The following is a 19,196-nucleotide window of genomic DNA, read 5'->3' on the forward strand; positions in this document are numbered from 1 at the left end:
TGTCTTCTTCTTCTGTATCCGGATGCACCAATTATATCTTCCCTTCCCAGTAATTAGCAACGTAGGTTGCTTAGTCATTGACTTTCAAAATATGTTATAGACATATCTGGGCAAATCATAGGTGATCCAAGTCCTGTATTGCTCCGCATTCACACCTATCGCTATCACTGTAGCCCCATTTAAATAGGTTTGATTTACACCCAGTTACTCCAGTGCGCAGACGGTTTAATGACCTCCAAGTTGTAAAAGGTAGTTGTCATCCTGCAGATCCCTCCTCAAGTAGTCCCATTGTGGAGTGTGGCACCATTTCTTCCCAAAGAGAGGGCCGCCTTGCGACGGGTTTGGTGGCGAGCTCTTCAGTAGTTTCAATGAAACTCCTGCGGGGTTTCAGCCGGACACGTTGTTTTCGGTGCATATGCATCGGGTGTCGAGGATCATTCTTTTGTTTTGATCTTTCGATCTCGGCGGCTACTTGTCTGCGGATAGTGGGTGGTGCTATGCCTATGATGGGATAAATTTTGTCTTTGGGAGTTTGAGTCATCCTGTGTCAATACGGACAGTTTCGTTTACGGCGACGTCAACTTGCTTAGTGTGAGCAGAGTTCCTCCAAACTGGCGCCGCGTATTGCGCTGCTGAGATACTCAGCGCCAGACCCGTGGTGCGCAAAGCGTGTGGTTGAGCTCCCCACGATGAACCTTTTAGCTTCCGCAGTATGTTGATCCTGGCACAGACTTTTTTTTTTTTTAGTGTTGTGACAGTGCTGCTTAAAAGTAAGCTCTCTGTCCAATGTTACTCCCAGGTATTTTAGGTTGTTTGTATTCTTCAGCTCTTCCCCTTGCACATGACTCGGAGTTTCCGTTTGGCTTGTTTGTCCCTAAGATGGAAGGCGGATACTTGAGATTTACTAGGGTTCGGTTTGCGATTATTGCCTTCGCAATAGGTAGCAAGTTCTGTTAAGACTCCTGTCAGATTCTCCTCCACTTGTTCAAAGGTTTTATCCTGTGTGGACACTGCTGCATCATCGGAATAAATGAACATTCGTGTCTGGTGGCTGATGGGAAGATCATTGGTATAGATGTTAAATAATATTGGAGCCAAGCACAACACTGTGCAAGTCCATTTTTCTGTGTCCTCCATCGGTTGTTTTTAGATTGTAAGGTTACATAGTAGCGTCTGTACTGTAGCATGCATTGCACGAACATAAGGGTGTAGTCCTTAGTGAATTATACACTTTCTGGGTAAGCAACTTATGGTTTACTGTGTCATATGCGGCACTGAGATCAAGGAATGCGACCCCAGTTACTTTTCCTCTCTGATAGCCGTCTTCGATGTACTGTGTGAGATTAAGGATTTGGACACAGCATGATTTTCCTGGTCGAAATCCAGCTTGTTCGTTAATTCGGGTTTTGTCCACATAATCAGCTAAGCGTTTGAGGATCATTCGCTCCTGCACTTTAAATAGATTACAAAGCAGTGAGACAGGCCGCAAATTTTTAGCTTCAGCTGGGTCTTTCCCTGGTTTTAGTTACGCATCAACCCGAGCTTTCCTCCACAGTTCGAAATCCTATGGTGAGCTACCAGCAGGGGGAGGATGGACAGGGATCTACTTGCGTTCGAGAGGATGAGAGCTTGGATCGCATGGGAGTGCTCCCTGCCGCCGTTGGATAAGCAGCTGCAGCAGCAAGTCGCACAATCCTAGCTTACGTGTTTGTTAGATAGTTTGATTAATTTCTTTGCGTGTTTTTGGGTACTTGCATTGTTTAATTCATATATTTCGGGCGTATTATAGTATTTGAGGGTTGTAGCATCGCGCCTTAGTACCTGAATAGTGTAAATTCGCGTAGTCGTCTGTCTTCTGTTTTTGTTGTGAACGGCCAGTGTCGGTTGGTCAGTCAGTGTGGTCCCTGCCGCCGTTGGATAAGCAGCTGCAGCAGCAAGTCGCATAACCCTAGCTTACTTGTTTGTTAGATAGTTTAATTAATTTCTTTGCGTGTTTTTGGGTACTTACATTGTTTAATTCATATATTTCGGGCGTATTATAGTATTTGACAGTTGTAGCATCGCGCCTTAGTGTTTAGTGTTTCTTATTGAAATTGCGTGTGAGTTTCGTATAGGAGGTGCAATTTCGAGTTTTAGTTACTGTAATCGTAAATTCAGCAGATTGTAGCGCAGTCGTTAGGCATTTGTACAGGTTAGTTGATACATTCTTTGCGTGTTTCGCTTGCGTTATCTAGGCACGGAATCGTGTTTCAGTAACTGTTGTTCAACATCGATTAGAATGGACAGGGACTTCGATTGCTGTGTTCGGATGAGGGCTGACTTGGTATCCCTTCGCTCACAGCTGCAATCGGCGCTGACTTCGGTCGCGCAGCTTGAGGCTGTTGCCAATGGGCACCACTGTGGGGAGCCGGACTTGGGTATCACGGGGATGTCAACCTCGTCCCGTCTGTCCCCAGATCGGTCTGCCGCTGTGGTTGCCCCGGTTGCTGCCCGCAGTGGGCTGAGCCCTCGCCTGTGGTTGATTGGGAGGTCGTTCCAAGGCGTGGCAGGCAGCGAAAGGCGTCCCCGGAGGCTGATCAGAAAGCCTCCCCGGTGCGTCTGACAGACCGGTTTCAGGCACTGTCTCTGGCTGAGCCAGATGCAGCTGCCTGCCCTGTTTCAGAGGATCATTGTCAGCCTTCAAGGTCCGGGCAATCGCAGAGGGTGGGCTTACTGGTAGTTGGGAGCTCCAATGTTAGGCGCGTAATGGGGCCCCTTAGGGATACGGCGGCTAAGGAAGGGAAGAAATCCAGTGTGCACTCCGTGTGCATTCCGGGAGGAGTCATTCCTGATGTGGAAAGGGTCCTTCCGGATGCCATGAAGAGCACAGGGTGCAGCCAGCTGCAGGTGGTGGCACATGTCGGCACTAATGACGTGTGTCGCTTTGGATCTGAGGAAATTCTCTCTGGATTCCAGCGGCTATCTGATTTGGTGAAGGCTGCCGGTCTTGGTTACAAGATGAAGGCAGAGCTCACCATCTGCAGCATCGTTGACAGAACCGACTGCGGACCTTTGGTGCAGAGCCGGGTGGAGGGTCTGAATCAGAGGCTCAAACGGTTTTGCGACCGTATTGGCTGCAGATTCCTTGACTTGCGCCATAGGGTGGTGGGGTTTCGGGTTCCGTTGAATAGGTCAGGATTTCACTACACTCAGCTGGCGGCTACACGGGTAGCGGAGGCTGTGTGGCGTGGACTGGGCGGTTTTTTAGGTTAGAAGGCCTCGGGAAAGTGCGGGATGGGCTGCAATGTCAAAGGGTGCTTGGCAATTACAGGACGTGCTTGGATCAAGGAACAGTCGGAATTATAGTTGTAAATTGTTGTAGTTGCGCTGGAAAAGTCCGTGAGCTTCAAGCGCTAATAGAAAGCACAGAAGCTGACGCTAATAGAAAGCACAGAAGCTGATATCGTTATAGGTACAGAAAGCTGGATAAAGCCTGAAATAAGTTCTGCAGAAATTTTTACGAAGTCTCAGACTGTGTTCAGGAAGGATAGATTAGGCAGAATTGGTAGTGGAGTGTTTGTGTCTGTCAGTAGTGGTTTATCTTGTAGTGAAGTCGAAGTAGATACTCCGTGCGAATTGGTGTGGGTGGAGGTTATACTTAACAGCCGAATTAAGTTAATAATTGGCTCCTTCTACCGACCCCCAGACTCCGATGATACAGTTGCGGAACAGTTCAGAGAAAGTTTGAGTCTCGTAACAAATAAATACTCCACTCATACGGTTATAGTTGGTGGGGACTTCAACCTACCCTCGGTATGTTGGCAAAAATACTTGTTCAAAACCGGTGGTAGGCAGAAAACGTCTTCCGAGATTGTCCTAAATGCTTTCTCCGAAAATTATTTCGAGCAGTTAGTCCACGAACCCACGCGAATTGTAAATGGTTGCGAAAACACACTTGAACTCTTAGCCACAAACAATCCAGAGCTGATAGAGAGCATCATGACTGATACAGGGATTAGTGATCACAAGGTCATTGTAGCTAGGCTCAATACCATCTCTTCCAAATCCACCAGAAACAAACGCAAAATAATTTTATTTAAAAAATCGAATAAAGTGTCACCAGAAGCCTTCCTAAGAGACAATCTCCATTCATTCCGAACTAACTATGCAAATGTAGACGAGATGTGGCTCAAATTCAAAGATATAGTAGCAATAGCAATTGAGAGATTCATACCTCATAAATTGGTAAGAGATGGAACTGATCCACCATGGTACATAAAACAGGTCCGAACGCTGTTGCAACGGAAAAAGCATGCGGAGTTCAGAAGAGCGCGAAATCCCGAAGATTGGCTAAAATTCACAGACGCGCGAAATTTGGCACGGACTTCAATGCGAGATGCCTTTAATAGGTTCCACAACGAAACATTGTCTCGAAATTTGGTAGAAAATCCGAAGAAATTCTGGTCGTATGTAAAGTACACAAGCGGCAAGACGCAGTCAATACCTTCCCTGCGCAGTGCCGATGGTACTGTTAACGACGACTGTGCCGCTAAAGCGGAGTTATTGAACGCAGTTTTCCGAAATTGCTTCACCAGGGAAGACGAATGGAATATTCCAGAATTTGAAACACGAACATCTGCTAGCATGAGTTTCTTAGAAGTAGATACCTTAGGGGTTGCGAAGCAACTCAGATCGCTTGATACGGGCAAGTCTTCAGATCCAGATTGTATACCGATTAGGTTCCTTTCAGATTACGCTGATACTATAGCTCCCTACTTAGCACTCATATACAACCGCTCGCTCACCGATAGATCTGAACCTACAGATTGGAAAATTGCGCAGGTCGCGCCAGTGTTCAAGAAGGGTAGTAGGAGTAATCCATTTTACTACAGACCTATATCATTGACGTCGGTTTGCAGTAGGGTTTTGGAGCATATACTGTATTCAAACATTATGAATCACCTCGAAGGGAACGATCTATTGACACGTAATCAGCATGGCTTCAGAAAACATCGCTCTTGTGCAACGCAGCTAGCTCTTTATTCGCACGAAGTAATGGCCGCTATCGACAGGGGATCTCAAGTTGATTCCGTATTTCTAGATTTCCGGAAAGCTTTTGACACCGTTCCTCGCAAGCGACTTCTAATCAAGCTGCGAAGCTATGGGGTATCGTCTCAGTTGTGCGACTGGATTCGTGATTTCCTGTCAGGAAGGTCGCAGTTCGTAGTAATAGACGGCAAATCATCGAGTAAAACTGAAGTGATATCAGGTGTTCCCCAGGGAAGCGTCCTGGGACCTCTACTGTTCCTGATCGATATAAATGACCTGGGTGACAATCTGAGCAGTTCTCTTAGACTGTTCGCAGATGATGCTGTAATTTACCGTCTAGTAAGGTCATCCGAAGACCAGTATCAGTTGCAAAGCGATTTAGAAAAGATTGCTGTATGGTGTGTCAGGTGGTAGTTGACGCTAAATAACGAAAAGTGTCAGATGATCCACATGAGTTCCAAAAGAAATCCGTTGGTATTCGATTACTCGATAAATAGTACAATTCTCAAGGCTGTCAATTCAACTAAGTACCTGGGTGTTGAAATTACGAACAACTTCAGTTGGAAGGACCACATAGATAATATTGTCGGGAAGGCGAGCCAAAGGTTGCGTTTCATTGGCAGGACACTTAGAAGATGCAACAAGTCCACTAAAGAGACAGCTTACACTACACTCGTTCGTCCTCTGTTAGAATATTGCTGCGCGGTGTGGGTTCCTTACCAGGTGGGATTGACGGAGGACATCGAAAGGGTGCAAAAAAGGGCAGCTCGTTTTGTATTATCACGTTGTAGGGGAGAGAGTGTGGCAGATATGATACACGAGTTGGGATAGAAGTCATTACAGCATAGACGTTTTTCGTCGCGGCGAGACCTTTTTACGAAATTTCAGTCACCAACTTTCTCTTCCGAATGCGAAAATATTTTGTTGAGCCCAACCTACATAGGTAGGAATGATCATCAAAATAAAATAAGAGAAATCAGAGCTCGAACAGAAAGGTTTAGGTGTTCGTTTTTCCCGCTCGCTGTTCGCGAGTGGAATAGTAGAGAGATAGTATGATTGTGGTTCGATGAACCCTCTGCCAAGCACTTAAATGTGAATTGCAGAGTAGTCATGTAGATGTAGATGGAAGCTTGCCAGTACAGCCGATGCGGCCAAGGCGACTGCTCGCGTTAAGCGCGAAATTCGGGTTGGAGTCCCAGTTCGCCACAAATTTTCACCTGTCGTCCTTAGATTTATTTCAAACCCCGAATGCGGCTGATGTGTTTGGTTTCTCTTACATCACATTTGAATCCCTCATTAGTTTTATCAACTAACATGGTAAACCTCTTTACAGAAAAGTTTCTACGTATCATTTTACTTTTTCAGGCGGCATGGATCCTGAAAAAATAGAAAAACTGTCTAAATTAAGATTACTTAACAGCAAGAAGCAAACCATAATACATTTTCGAAACACTGTGACAAAAACGTAACATTACTGTCAAGAATATTATATAACTGATGTTTAATACATTAATGAGTTTAGTTGAATTATTGCAATTTGTATTTTGAGATACACTTTTCGTCTCAATTTTGAGATACACTTTCCGTCTCAATTTATTATGAAACACTTTCAGCAGCCTAAAATATATAAATATTACATGCTGCTCACGTCATTTATTTAGCTACACGTCGACTTAATCTGAAAATCATCAATATAGTACTATTAAATTTTGTTCATCGTAAGTTTAATATGGATGTCTGTTGAAACCTGCCTAGTCGTCGAATATGGGGTGTCTAGGAAAGCTGCTTTCTCGGATCGCTAGATAACAATTCAAGCAAATTGTATTAGTGAGTTTCATTACGAAAATTTAATGACAATACTTAACTTTGAGAATTACATAGATGTGCCGCAGCAAAGGGCGACATCCAAAATAAACAATAAGGAAGTTCCTTCAGTATAGACAGTACTACATTGTACAAGCGTAATGACTAGTCTTAAGCTTCTCATAGAACTGGGCCGCGACCAGTCGGTCGTGGCACTTAGGTCCTCTTCGTATAGAGGCCGCTGCTGTAGCGTTGTCGTCCTAGAGAATGGTCGGTCAGCCCTCTCTGCTCTCTCATTACTGACTGGAGTGCCGCCGCCTGCTGTAACATTCTTCCATCCAAAGCGACGGACTGTCGTCGTATAGAGAGCACGACAATGGTGCTGGAGGTAGGAGCGTAGATACTGCAATGGACTGTAAGGTGTGGCTGCAGTGGAGGGCAGACTTCCAGTCATATCCCGTCATCCGGTCTTCGCTCTGGCGGAAACGTCCCCCAGAAAACGACCAGAAGGGTACGCGTCCACCCCCTGAGGCCCATTATAGGATGCAGAAGGTGTTGGCTGCTGCATGTGGGCGGGTCCAGCTCCCTTGATAGTACAAGAGGAGGAAGATGAGGCGAAGGCTCCGTCTACATGGGGTCGTCCCGCAGTGTTGTGATACTACCCTCCGGCGGTTGCTGTGGCCGCCGTGCACATGACATTGGCTAATTTGATGTGACGTCGGCGCTGCAATCCGTCTGAGATACACGGATACACCAAGCCAACGAAGGATCTAGCCTTGCGTCCCGCCGTCTGCTGCCGCTAAAAACCCTGAAAAATACTATATCATGTGGCATGAAGCGATACTTGCGACCTTCCTTCGGCGCCAGATGCTGAGGAGGATGGAGCAGGTGGAGCAGTGTCCGATGGCAGCGGCCGTGAAGCAATTCCGCCGGCGACGGTCCCCATCGTGGCTGTGAACGATAGGAGGCCGGAAACAGTAGCAATGCTTGATCCCTGGTGTGTGCGGTTCGAAGTTTAGCCATCTGCTACTAAAGGTTCCGACAAAACGTTCCTCATCGCCGTTTGACTGTGGATGGAACGGTGCACCAGTTCGAAGTTGTATGCCTTTGCGTTCACACAATGTTTCAAATTCATTTGACGTGAACTGAGGGCCATTGTCCCGCACAATGACTTCAGGCAAACTTTCGAGGCAAAAAATGAACACAACACCTGAATAGTGCTACTTGACTTCGTCTACTTCATTGGCACAGAAAAAGGAAACCTGCTATAAGAGTCTACCACAATCAAACAACGAGTGTTCCAAAAAGAACCCGCAAAGTTTATGTGCACACGTTGCCATGGTGATTGTGACTTAGGCCAAAGCACAGAATTTTGTAGCACAGTAGACTGATTTTCCACGCATGCGTGACACTGAGACGTCATCTGTACTATTTGGGTGTCCATGCTTTGCCAAGTACAGTGACGACATGCTAAAAGTTTCGTATGAACAATCCTCAGAGTCCTTGCGTGACACTAAGACGTCATCTGTTCTATTTGGGTGTCCATGCATTGCCAAGTACAGTGACGACATGCTAAAAGTTACGTATGAACAATCCCCCAGTGTCCTTGGTGAAGTAACTGCAACACCTCTTTTTGCAAAGCGTTGGGGATCAACACAAGTGATTGTCCTCTGTCTTTTTGAGTAAGAGTCACACCTTGCTGTATAGCGAGGCTGTGCTGGTTGGTGTGCAAAGTGTCGGCGCACTACAGAGTTCTTGATGCTATGTAATGAGTGAGGCGAAGCTGTGCCATTGTCTTTTAGCAAAATATTCAAATCTGAATCAGCTTCCGTGGCCTGTGCAATTTTCCTATAGTTCAGAGGAAAGGTTTGAAGCAATTCAGAATCGTGAGCATCGATGTGACAAGATTGAGTAGAAGCGTCAAAGTCTGTATCAGGACGACTCTGAAGACGTGATTGACATGTTGAGCTGTCAGACGATACACAATCTCGTACTGGTATTGAGGCAACAACAACCCCCATCCTTGTCGCCAAAAGTTGAATCGTATCTAGTCGTCGAATTTGAGGTGTCTAGGAAACCTGCTTTCTCGGATCGCTAGACAACAATTCAACCAAATGGTATTAATGAGTTTTATTACAGAAATTAAATGACAATACTTAACTTTGAGAATTACATAGATGTGTCGCAAACAAAGGGCGACATTCGATATAAACAATAAGTAAGTTCTTTCAGTCTAGAAAATGCTACATAGTACAGGCGAAATGACTAGCCTTGTAGCTTCTCGTAGAACTGGACCGCTACCAGTCTGACAAGGCGCTTATGTCCTCTTCGCATAGAGGCCGCTGCTGTGTCGTTGTCGTCCTGGAGAGGGATCGTTCAGCGTGCAATCGGCTGAGCCTTGTCACAGCCCGCGTGGCGTGCCTGAGCTCGACTTTACGTCGTAACAATTTCAACATTGCACAACACATTACGTGGCAAGGGAAACAGAAGTCATGGCCAGGACAGCGGCACCGTGTTTACGTACTAGAGAGCGACGGAGATAATAAAAGACTTAAGCCTTGTACGCCCTGGGTTGTAAGGCGGCGACTCACTATCACAGAGCTGTTTGGACTACAATTCAAGTGAATCCGCGCCATTGTGTCTTGAGTCGCTGACACTCGATCCTGAATATGGTGCTTCCACAACAGTATCTCGCAGGCGTTTTCAATCCTATCCGAAATGGATCTAACTCACAGCAATTAATTTCACTACAAGGTAAACTACGTTTAACAACAGTTTGCACTCCACAACCAACACTGTTTAATCCGTCCTTTCTGAACATGGCTGGATTCTTCGTAAAAATCTCAGCTGAACTTACCTCTGGCTTTAACCAGCTCTCTGTACCCATGTGTGAAAGATCGCAGCATCCCACATATTTCAGAAACTACTCTCTACTCGCAGGTGCGGTGGCCCAATTGGTGTTTGTGTTCACGTTGCGCAAATGTGTTGTCATTAGGTATGAAATGGAATTGCAAAGAAAATACACGACTTGTACGATGATGATGATGTTTGGATTGTGGGGCACTCAACTGTGCGGTTATCAGCTCCCGTACAAATTCCCAACATTTTCTCAGTCCAATCTTGCTACATGCGTGAATGATGATGAGGACAACACAAACACCCATTCATCTCGAGGCACGCGAAAATCCCTGACCCCGCCGGGAATCGAACCCGGGAGACTTGTACGAGTTGCGGGACCCCAACGACAATAATTACCACATAAAACAAAATCAATGGTATCTGTTCTTTCGAGAACAGTAGCTATCTTCATATATATAGTTAAAAGGCAACCCAGTCATTGACCTTTGTGCGAATACGCACTGGTTGCCCGAACTCTTAGGAATCGTCACATTAGTGTGCGAGAGTAATGAGTGGATGGGCAAATATCTGTTAGGTACATTATGAATGTAGATTGTGGACAGGTGGGAATGTGGGTCTCAAGGGAAGCTTGCAAGGGGTAAGTCCCTGCAGTCGCGTTCATTATCTCTGTCCTCGGCGGCTCAGATGGATAGAGTGTCTGTTATGTAACCAGGTGGTCCCGGTCGGGGAACACATTTTTAGCTGTCCCCGTCGAGGTATATCAACTACATCTGTCGGCAGCTGAGGGTTTCAATTAATTATCATTTATTCTAGAGAAGCTGCACGATCATCAATGGTATCTGTTCTTTCGAGAACAGTTACTATCTTCATATATTATTTCGATACATTAGCTACATCTCACGCACAACAATCTAAAAACTAACGTGCGCCAACCGAAAAGTGGCCGCGGTGCTCATTAACTTTAGTGGATTAGTTAGCTTTATAAAGAAAGTAACACACATGGGCACAATCTTCTTGGCGCCTTAATAATGAGGAATGGAATAGGATTCATAAATTACTTGCAGATTGCTGCATAAGATTTAAAATGAGTTCTCGAGATTTTTGGGAGAATCATTTAGAAAAAAGATAACATTTCAGTCTGCCAATTTCAGCTTCCCTCCGATCAGCAATTGCACTTATAATTCACTGCAAATTCTTGAAACTACAGGCAGTGAACTACTTAACTTCGAGATATCGCAAAAAAGTGACCAATAACGAAAAAACAGCCACTTTTCCATCGATCTGCGATGTGAGACTATAAGATACGAAAAATCAAATATTACTGCGAATAGTTCCTCTACAGTTGTTTGAGAAAGACTGCATAGTGAAAAAGTGCACACTCAAAATCGGTGATTTTTAATGTATCTCCTATGCTAAATTTGACTGAATTTTGTCATGTTGAGAAATCAGAAGGAGCAATCTGTTTTACTTGGTAAAGACTTTCTAAAGCCAAGTTTTTCTTTAATTACAACAACCGATGTCGACAGACTTTGTTGTCTTATTTAGGTCTTCAGAAATTTTTATTGTAAAAAGTGTTCATTTTGAGTTAAAACCTCAAGCCAAATTGTCATATTGGCGGATATTTTTTATACCTTTTGTAATATACTGTTTTAGATTCAAGAGTTTTACTTTTATTTTAGAATTTGTTTTCTAAAATATTTCTGCTATGGTTCCTGCCATGCAGTTTCCGATAACTACGCTATACTGCTGGTAGTAAAACTTATTTTTGGACTGAAAATATATTGCAGAGAGGCGTTTAACAGCACTATTAACCGTTGTAAGTATATTTATGCGACCTTAGCTACAGAAAGTTTTTATTATGCAAAAAGTAAAGCGTTTCGCGAAAAACTACTTCAAAAAGGGATGCTGCTTTGTTTCGTTTCCATCAACAATTTTTATAACAGCGCAGCAGGTGACTCACCCGTCAACTTTCTACTTTCTTTGATGTCGACACTATAGCATAGCCTCCGGTAAACAAGAGTATAAAATGGTTAAAATGGCTCTGAGCACTATGCAACTTAACATCTGTGGTCATCAGTCGCCTAGAACTTAGAACTAATTAAACCTAACTAACCTAAGGACATCAGACACATCCATACCCGAGGCAGGATTCGAACCTGCGACCGTAGCAGTCGCGCGGTTCCGGACTGAGCGCCTAGAACCGCGAGACCACCGCGGCCGGCAAACAAGAGTATAAATAAGTTATCGATATTCAACAATGGAAGCGTGACCTCCACTCTCAGAATAGCAATTTGTATTATTATCTTTGTCCTTTTGCAGAAGAAGAATGAGTGTATTTTTTGTTGTCGCATTGTCTTATTGATTCTGATGTTCTAGCTGACGGATGCTTGTTGCTCACTGTCTGTAACTGATACGAGTATCTGTAGAAATAATAGCATTTAGTTCAATATATATGAAATAGTTTATGGTAATATCTGTTTTTGTCAGTAGCGAATACCTATCGTACATACGATTCAGTTACGTAATAGTTAAATGTTACCCTGGCCATTTTGTGTCGGCTCATTATCTTAGTGACGCCATTGAGACAAAAATCATGTAATTTCTTTTAACGGTCATTTAATGCTAAAAGTATTAAAAAGAATAATCTCAATAAACTGAAAACGGTGTCTTGTAATACTTTCCAATTCATGTTAGGCCAGAGGTACAGTTTTTTTTTATTAATAGTAATATCTATAATTGTGTACGCTGCCATTGCACATAGGCAGCTATCCTGGAGCATCAAGTCCCACAGAAAAAATAATTAAGCATTGTGTTTAATGGATTATCGCGTAATGTTAAAGAAAGATTCTTCATCCATTATGAGTAGGACGGATGTCTTCACTTTGGGATACTGGGATACAATTGATATTTCTGGCGATAACGAACTGAGAAAAATTAGCCGTGGCTTTTAACAAACATTTCATATAATAGGAATAACGGCACAGTTATCGTTGTATGAAGCAGTATTCAATTAAAATTTGTTTTAAAAGTTACGCGATGCCAGAGAGACGTCAAACAGTAATATTAATTGTAAGTATATTTATGCGATCTTGGTTATAGAAAGTTTTTATTATACAAAAAGTAAAGCGTTTCGCGAAAAACTACTTCAAAAAGGGATGCAGCCTTGTTTCGCTTCCATCAACAATTTTTTAACAACGCAGTGACTCAACTTTCAACTTCCAGCCTTCTTTGATGTCGACACGATTCATCACGTGGCAGGGCGAAAAACGTTGCTACAAAGAATCCGCGACAAGTTATTGCGGCAATAGTCTGAATAATGGATCAGTACATACTAAAATCTTTACAAGAGGAGTAGTGGTGTCAGCGGCTACACGTGAAGACCAGACGTATTCAAGAGGCAGCTTGGCGAGCACGAGCGTCGTTACAAACTGACGCGGGCAGAGAGCGGTATGTGAATCAAACACTGCGCTGCCTTTCGAGATATGACCAGATAATAAATTTGTTGTTGTTGCCTTGATCGTAAATAAAACCATTCACCGCGCTGTTATGATAGCGAATATTGTATGTTATGTTAATGACAATATTGTGGCAAAATACGTGTCATAGATTTCCATAGGGATTTTCTTCACCCTAAATTTCCTCAACTTCACAAGTTTAAAATCACGGTTATGCCTATTTTTCAAAGCACAGAGGTATGTGCAACTTTTATTCTCCAGTGAAACTGTCCCTGTGGTGGAATAATTTTTAGAGGGTAATCGTGTACGTAATATAGTGCTTTTTTATGACTGCTGCTCAGTGGTACGACAACTACAACAAATAGGAAAGAAACTTAGACGCCTACTTACAACTCATCAACTTATCTATTCAGCTATTTATGTCCAATAGTAAACGAAAGACACTCCTGTAAATTAGCAATTTATTACCCAAGAGTTGACACTTGAATAGGAAAAATTTCACTCACTTGCTTCTGTTTCTCGTCTAAAGGCTAGTTTCCACGACAGTGGGTTGCGTCACTCGTTGCGTGAAACGAGTTGCACGCAAACAGATTCATATATAAAGATGGTATCTGTTCTTTCGGACATGTGACAGAGATAAGTCCCTGCAGTCGCACTATCCTCTGTCTCCTCGGTGGCTCAGAGGGATAGAGCCTCTGCCCTGTAAGTAGATCCCGGGTTCGAGTCCCGGTCGGGGCACACATTTTCAACTGTCCCAGATGACTTATGTCATCGCCTGTATACAGCTAGGGGTATTCATTTCAGTGTAATTAAATTCATATATGGCTCTAGACACAGCGGCAAGTGTCCACTTCAAATTTGGAAATTTGTGGTAAGGTCTTATCGGACCAAACTGCTGAGGTCATCGGTCCCTAAGCTTACACACAACTTAATCCAATTTAAACTAACTTACTCTAAGGACGCCGCACACACATAAACACCCCTATGCCCGAGAAAGGGACTCGAACCTCCGACGGGGAAAGCCGCGCGGACTGTGACAAGACGCCCTAGACCGCTCGGCTACCCCGCGTGGCTCTTCACTTCAATCTCGTCGTTTTGTGAGTACTGTCGTCGTGACTAAAATAAATTTTTGGCAGCTGCACAAGTTGTGGCAGAGTAAATGCCTGTTTGCTTGAAATCGCTGCATAAGAAAAGAAATAAGGAACGTATTTATGTTCGTGTCTGAATAAAGAAAAGACAACTCGGTTTCTCAGAGATATTGCTAAAAGAAACTGTAATAAAAGATCCTAGAAGTAGTGTTAATTTTCTTAGAATGGTACCAGAACAATTCACGTTCCTTGTAAACAGTTAATACTGCAGTGAGAGAGAAAAATAATATGTTGCGTGAAGCATTGTACCCAGAACTGAAATTACAAACCAGAGTCCATAACTCTCGTTTTGCTAGACGGCTCAGTTTTAGCTGTTGACGAGGCTTTCACATTAACACCATATTTAATTAAGCCTTTTTGAACACATGGTCCGCTGAATTTAAAAGAAAGAATAGGCATATAGCTCACTGTGTTATGAAAAATGCATTTGGAATTCTGATTTCCAGATTTCACTTGTATGAAAAGCCAATACCACTACGACTAGAAACAGTTGACAAAACTGACAGTGCTACATGTGCGAGTTGGTCAGAGAAAAACAGTTCTCCTCCTACAATATGTGAAACCACATTTAATAGACCAGGAGCGCCTCGAGAATGGAAATTACCAGTCAGGAACAAACAGAACCATAAATGCCAAACTGCAACAATTATTCGAAGCAGGCCGCATGAAGGATAGAACGGTTTGCATATTACTTTCTTGAAGATGGATCTGTTCCACGGCAACATTTCGAAGTTCAATCATATCAGTTTCTGAATGGGAAGCACTACTGCGACTTTTAAATAAATGAATATTGAATAAAGGATTCAACTTTCCAGAGTCGTATAGCTTTTCCTCCCGTTAACAATGTTCCTTAAAAAGAATCGGCCAACTCGAACGAAAGGGTTTTAGTTTTTAGCTTTGTAGAAGATAACTGCTCCAGAGCCAGATATTTTGAATGTGTGCATGTTTCTTAATTTATTTGTATATGTACTCTTAACTGAACGAAATTTGCTCTACAGCTCGGACACTTTCGCTCCATTCAAGTTCAAATCGCGTACGACGGTCTTATCCGCAGCAACGCGTCGCTGCTTGTTTTAAATCCCACAAACACCTCTGCCTAGCATATGTATCCAACATGCGAACAATTTCCTCCGTTCGCCACTTCATACTTCAATATTTTTACACTCTACCAAGTACTGACACACCAACCTTACACTCGAGCAACTATTGTGGCCAAAGTTGAAACAAGCCGGAAGTGTTTAGTTTCATCAGCGAGCTGCCCAAACGCGCTTGGCGGTGGCCTCAGCAGTTTAGTTCAAATGGTTCAAATGGCTCTAAGCACTATGGGACTTAACATCTGAGATCATCAGTCCCTTAGACTTACAACTACTTAAGCCGAACTAACCTAAGGACATCACACACGTCCAGGCCCAGGGGAGGATTCGAACCTGCGACCGTAGCAGTAGCGCGGTTCCGGATTGCGGCCGGCAGCAGTTTGGTCCATAGGAACTTACCAGCTACTAAACTCACGCCACGCACGTGCAGTGGTCGGCAACGAAGTTGCGTGCAACCCACTGTCGTCGTGTAAACTAGGCTTAAGAATCTGTATACGACGAGAAGTTAGTGAAATCTATGGCTCCAACAATGCATTCACTTCACTAATCCTTCAACTCGTTGGCATCGCAAGCAAAAGGCTAACGAAAGCAAGACAGTTAGCGAATCGTTGGAGCCGAATAGAAAGTGCCACACTAAACAAATGGCTGAAGTTACAGTTGTTACTTCCAATAGCGCATGAATTTCAAATAATGTCGTTTATGCATCTCTGTAACCTCCGCCGCGTCGCTTCATGTGCTAACGCTCTTATCCGACAATTTTACAATTAATTACCTGTTTAAAAATTATTAGTCTTCCATGTGGTGATACTCATTTTTTTTAAAAAAACAGTCTGGTTATTAGGCAGAACCATAATCGAACCCTTCTCTTTTTACTCCTTCCCCAGCAAATTTCATTTTACCCAGCAAGGAGTACTCACCCTCAGTTTGGGAACCATCACTGGTCTAGAGGCAACTGCAACCAACTCGTCTGGTAGTCAGTATGTCCAGCTGTAACTTCATGTGTTGTAAATAAACAAACAACCGGAACAGAGCATAGTCACCGTCGCTCGCATGGCCGTGCAGTGTACTAACGCTGTCTAATATTAGGAAAATAATAGCTCTAGGAGTGTTTGTGGCATTATCTTGTAAATTCAAGTGCTGAAAATCAGCTGCGGACAGTATTCTGTCGCATCTGGAATGAAGTGTTACATGTGTATACACCAGGGCCGGTTTAAGGTCACATAGGGCCCAACTCTGTAGTAGTCGCACAGACTGTCCGTACGAATATATGGCGTTTTGCACTTACAAGAGCGCAGTTAGACTAAACTATATGGCCATTTCCAGCCCAAACTTCCCTCATTCGCTCGCTATGTTTCTGTTTCCGGTCCTCGTTCCATGCTTCTTATCGGCTTCGTATCTTCGGCTTCATCTTGGTTGCCTTTTTGGTGGCCCATATTTCTTTCATCTTCCGGCTGTCATCTTGTTTGCGTTCTTCGGTCCATTTTACGCCTGTTCGTTTGTCACAATGTATCTTATGTAGTTTACTTTTCTTAATGATGTTTCTGAATTTTATTCCGTCGTTTATTGTGTCTGGTGTGATTTTGAGTTGGTTCTGGTCGTTTTTTACCTCTGCCACCCATTTGTTGTTTCTAGCGATTACCCAGTCAAAGATCTGTTTGGTCAGTCTGTGTGATGCTATTCTGTATAGGTGTCCATAGATTTGTAGTCTGCGTTTTACGATCTTTTCTATGGTTGTCTCCGTATGTTTGTGTAGTTCCTCTGTAGGTTTCTTGATCCATATTCCATTGTTGTTAGTTGCGCCAAATATTTTCCTAAGTATTTTCCATTCTACCTTTCCTAGTTGTCTGATACGTGTATGCCCTGGGATTAGTGTGGTCTGTGCTGCATACAGTGCTTCGGGGAGCACCACCGTGTCGTAGTGGCGTAATTTGGCTATTTGTGAGATAGACTTCTTGTTTTAATGATTCCACACTACTTTGTATGCCTTGTCCATTTTAGTTTTTCTTTCTTCGTTTGAGTCTCTCTTATGTCCGTTCATTTGTAGTGTTTCACCGAGGTATTTGAAGTTTGCCGTTTTGTAAATCGTGCCGTACTTTGTGTTCAGAGATGAGAGTTTCTTTGTGCTCATAAACTGTGGCTTTTCGTAGGAGATCTGTAGTCCAGTTTTGGAAGCGATTTCGTGTAGTTTTTCAATAGCTTCTTTTGTTTTGTTTCTACCTTTCGTGACAATCGCCAAATCGTCTGCAAAAGCCACGCATTTAATCTGTAGGTTTCCTAAGGTTATCCCCTGTTGTGATATTTCCCATTCTTTTATTACCTTATCGAACACTAGATTGAAAAGGAGAGGTGAGAGGCCATCGCCTTGTCGGACACCTGTGGGAATTTCAAAGGGCTCTGATAGCTCCCCACAGAACTTTACTTTGGGGGTCGTGTTGGTCAATGTTTGTTCTATGATAGACTGTGTTTTGTTGTCTACTTTATATTCAGACATTTTGAAGAGATTTTTCCGGTCAATAGTTGTACGCCTTTTTGAAGTCGGCCAAGGTAATGATCAGGTTCTGTTTGTGTTGTAAAATCATTTTCAGGTTCCAATTTTGTCCCGATAAGACTGCCCTTTACGGAAGCCTGCTTGGTATTCTCCAATCAATATGTGACTGGTAAGAGGGATATTCCTCTGTAGTTGTTCGAATCAGTCTCGTCACCTTTTTTGTGTAGTGGGTTATCAGGGCAGTTTTCCAGTCGTCAGGAATTTTCATGGTTTCCCAGATAACTTCCAGATTTCCGCGATGGTGCCGTCTTCTCCTGGTGCTCTATGATTCTTGAGTAACTTCATTATTTCTTTAACTTTGTCTAGAGTTGGAGGTTCGCTACCTGGATTGTACGTGCTCGTTTCTGTCATCAGTTCTTCCATAGCGGGAGTCAGTGTTGAGAAGTTTTTCAAAGTACTTTGCGAGAATGTCACAACTGTTTTTGGTATTGGTTTCTAGGGTCCCATCCGGTCTTCTGAAGTACAAGTTGGTTGGTTAATATCCAGTCATATTTTCTCTGAACGCTCTGTAGAAGTTTCTTGTATTGTTCTCCGTGAAGTCCGATTCGATCTCCGTCAGTCGCCGTTTATCATACTGTCGTTTTTCACTGCCAATGATTTTGTTTGATTGTTTCTGTGTTTTCAGGAAGTTCATCCAATTCTCTGTGGATTTATGGCCACTAAATTATTTTTCATGCACTGATTCGTTGGTCAATAGCTTGGTCACATGTGTGGTTCCACCAACGGTGTTTCCTTGTGGGTGGTGCTTGTGCCCAGCCTTTCCATTCGGCAGTCCATGTGTCCCGCCAGCGGTCCCGGCGTGTTCTGGCACTGCGCGAACCTGGCTCCTCCTGGAGTTCCCAAACGAACGCGCACGCTCACACGACCCGGAAAAACAACGACGTCGCCCCAAAGATAGGGCAACAGTTACTACACACCGATAACCGCCACTGCTGCCACTAGCGGACAGGACACGCTTGCGAAACCGAGTGGCGCCAGTCAACACAAGAAGAACACAAACAACCGCAACCATGCCAACTAAACGATACCGTCTGGCCTCCAAGACAGGGCGGAAACATACAAACAGCACCAAGGCGAGCCGCAGCACGGCTCATTCCTTTCGAATAACTCAAAATTGACGAGAAGTTACAGGCATTTCGAGGCATGTCCGTTTAGGCATTATACTTCGGAAACTGCACAGATATGGAATAAAAATATTGGTCCTACGTGGCGCCAGGATGTTTGATACTAAGGATGTGGACGTGTTTGTCGGAACAAAACC

Source organism: Schistocerca gregaria, chromosome 3 (assembly GCF_023897955.1).
Source record: "Schistocerca gregaria isolate iqSchGreg1 chromosome 3, iqSchGreg1.2, whole genome shotgun sequence".
NCBI lineage: Eukaryota > Metazoa > Arthropoda > Insecta > Orthoptera > Acrididae > Schistocerca > Schistocerca gregaria.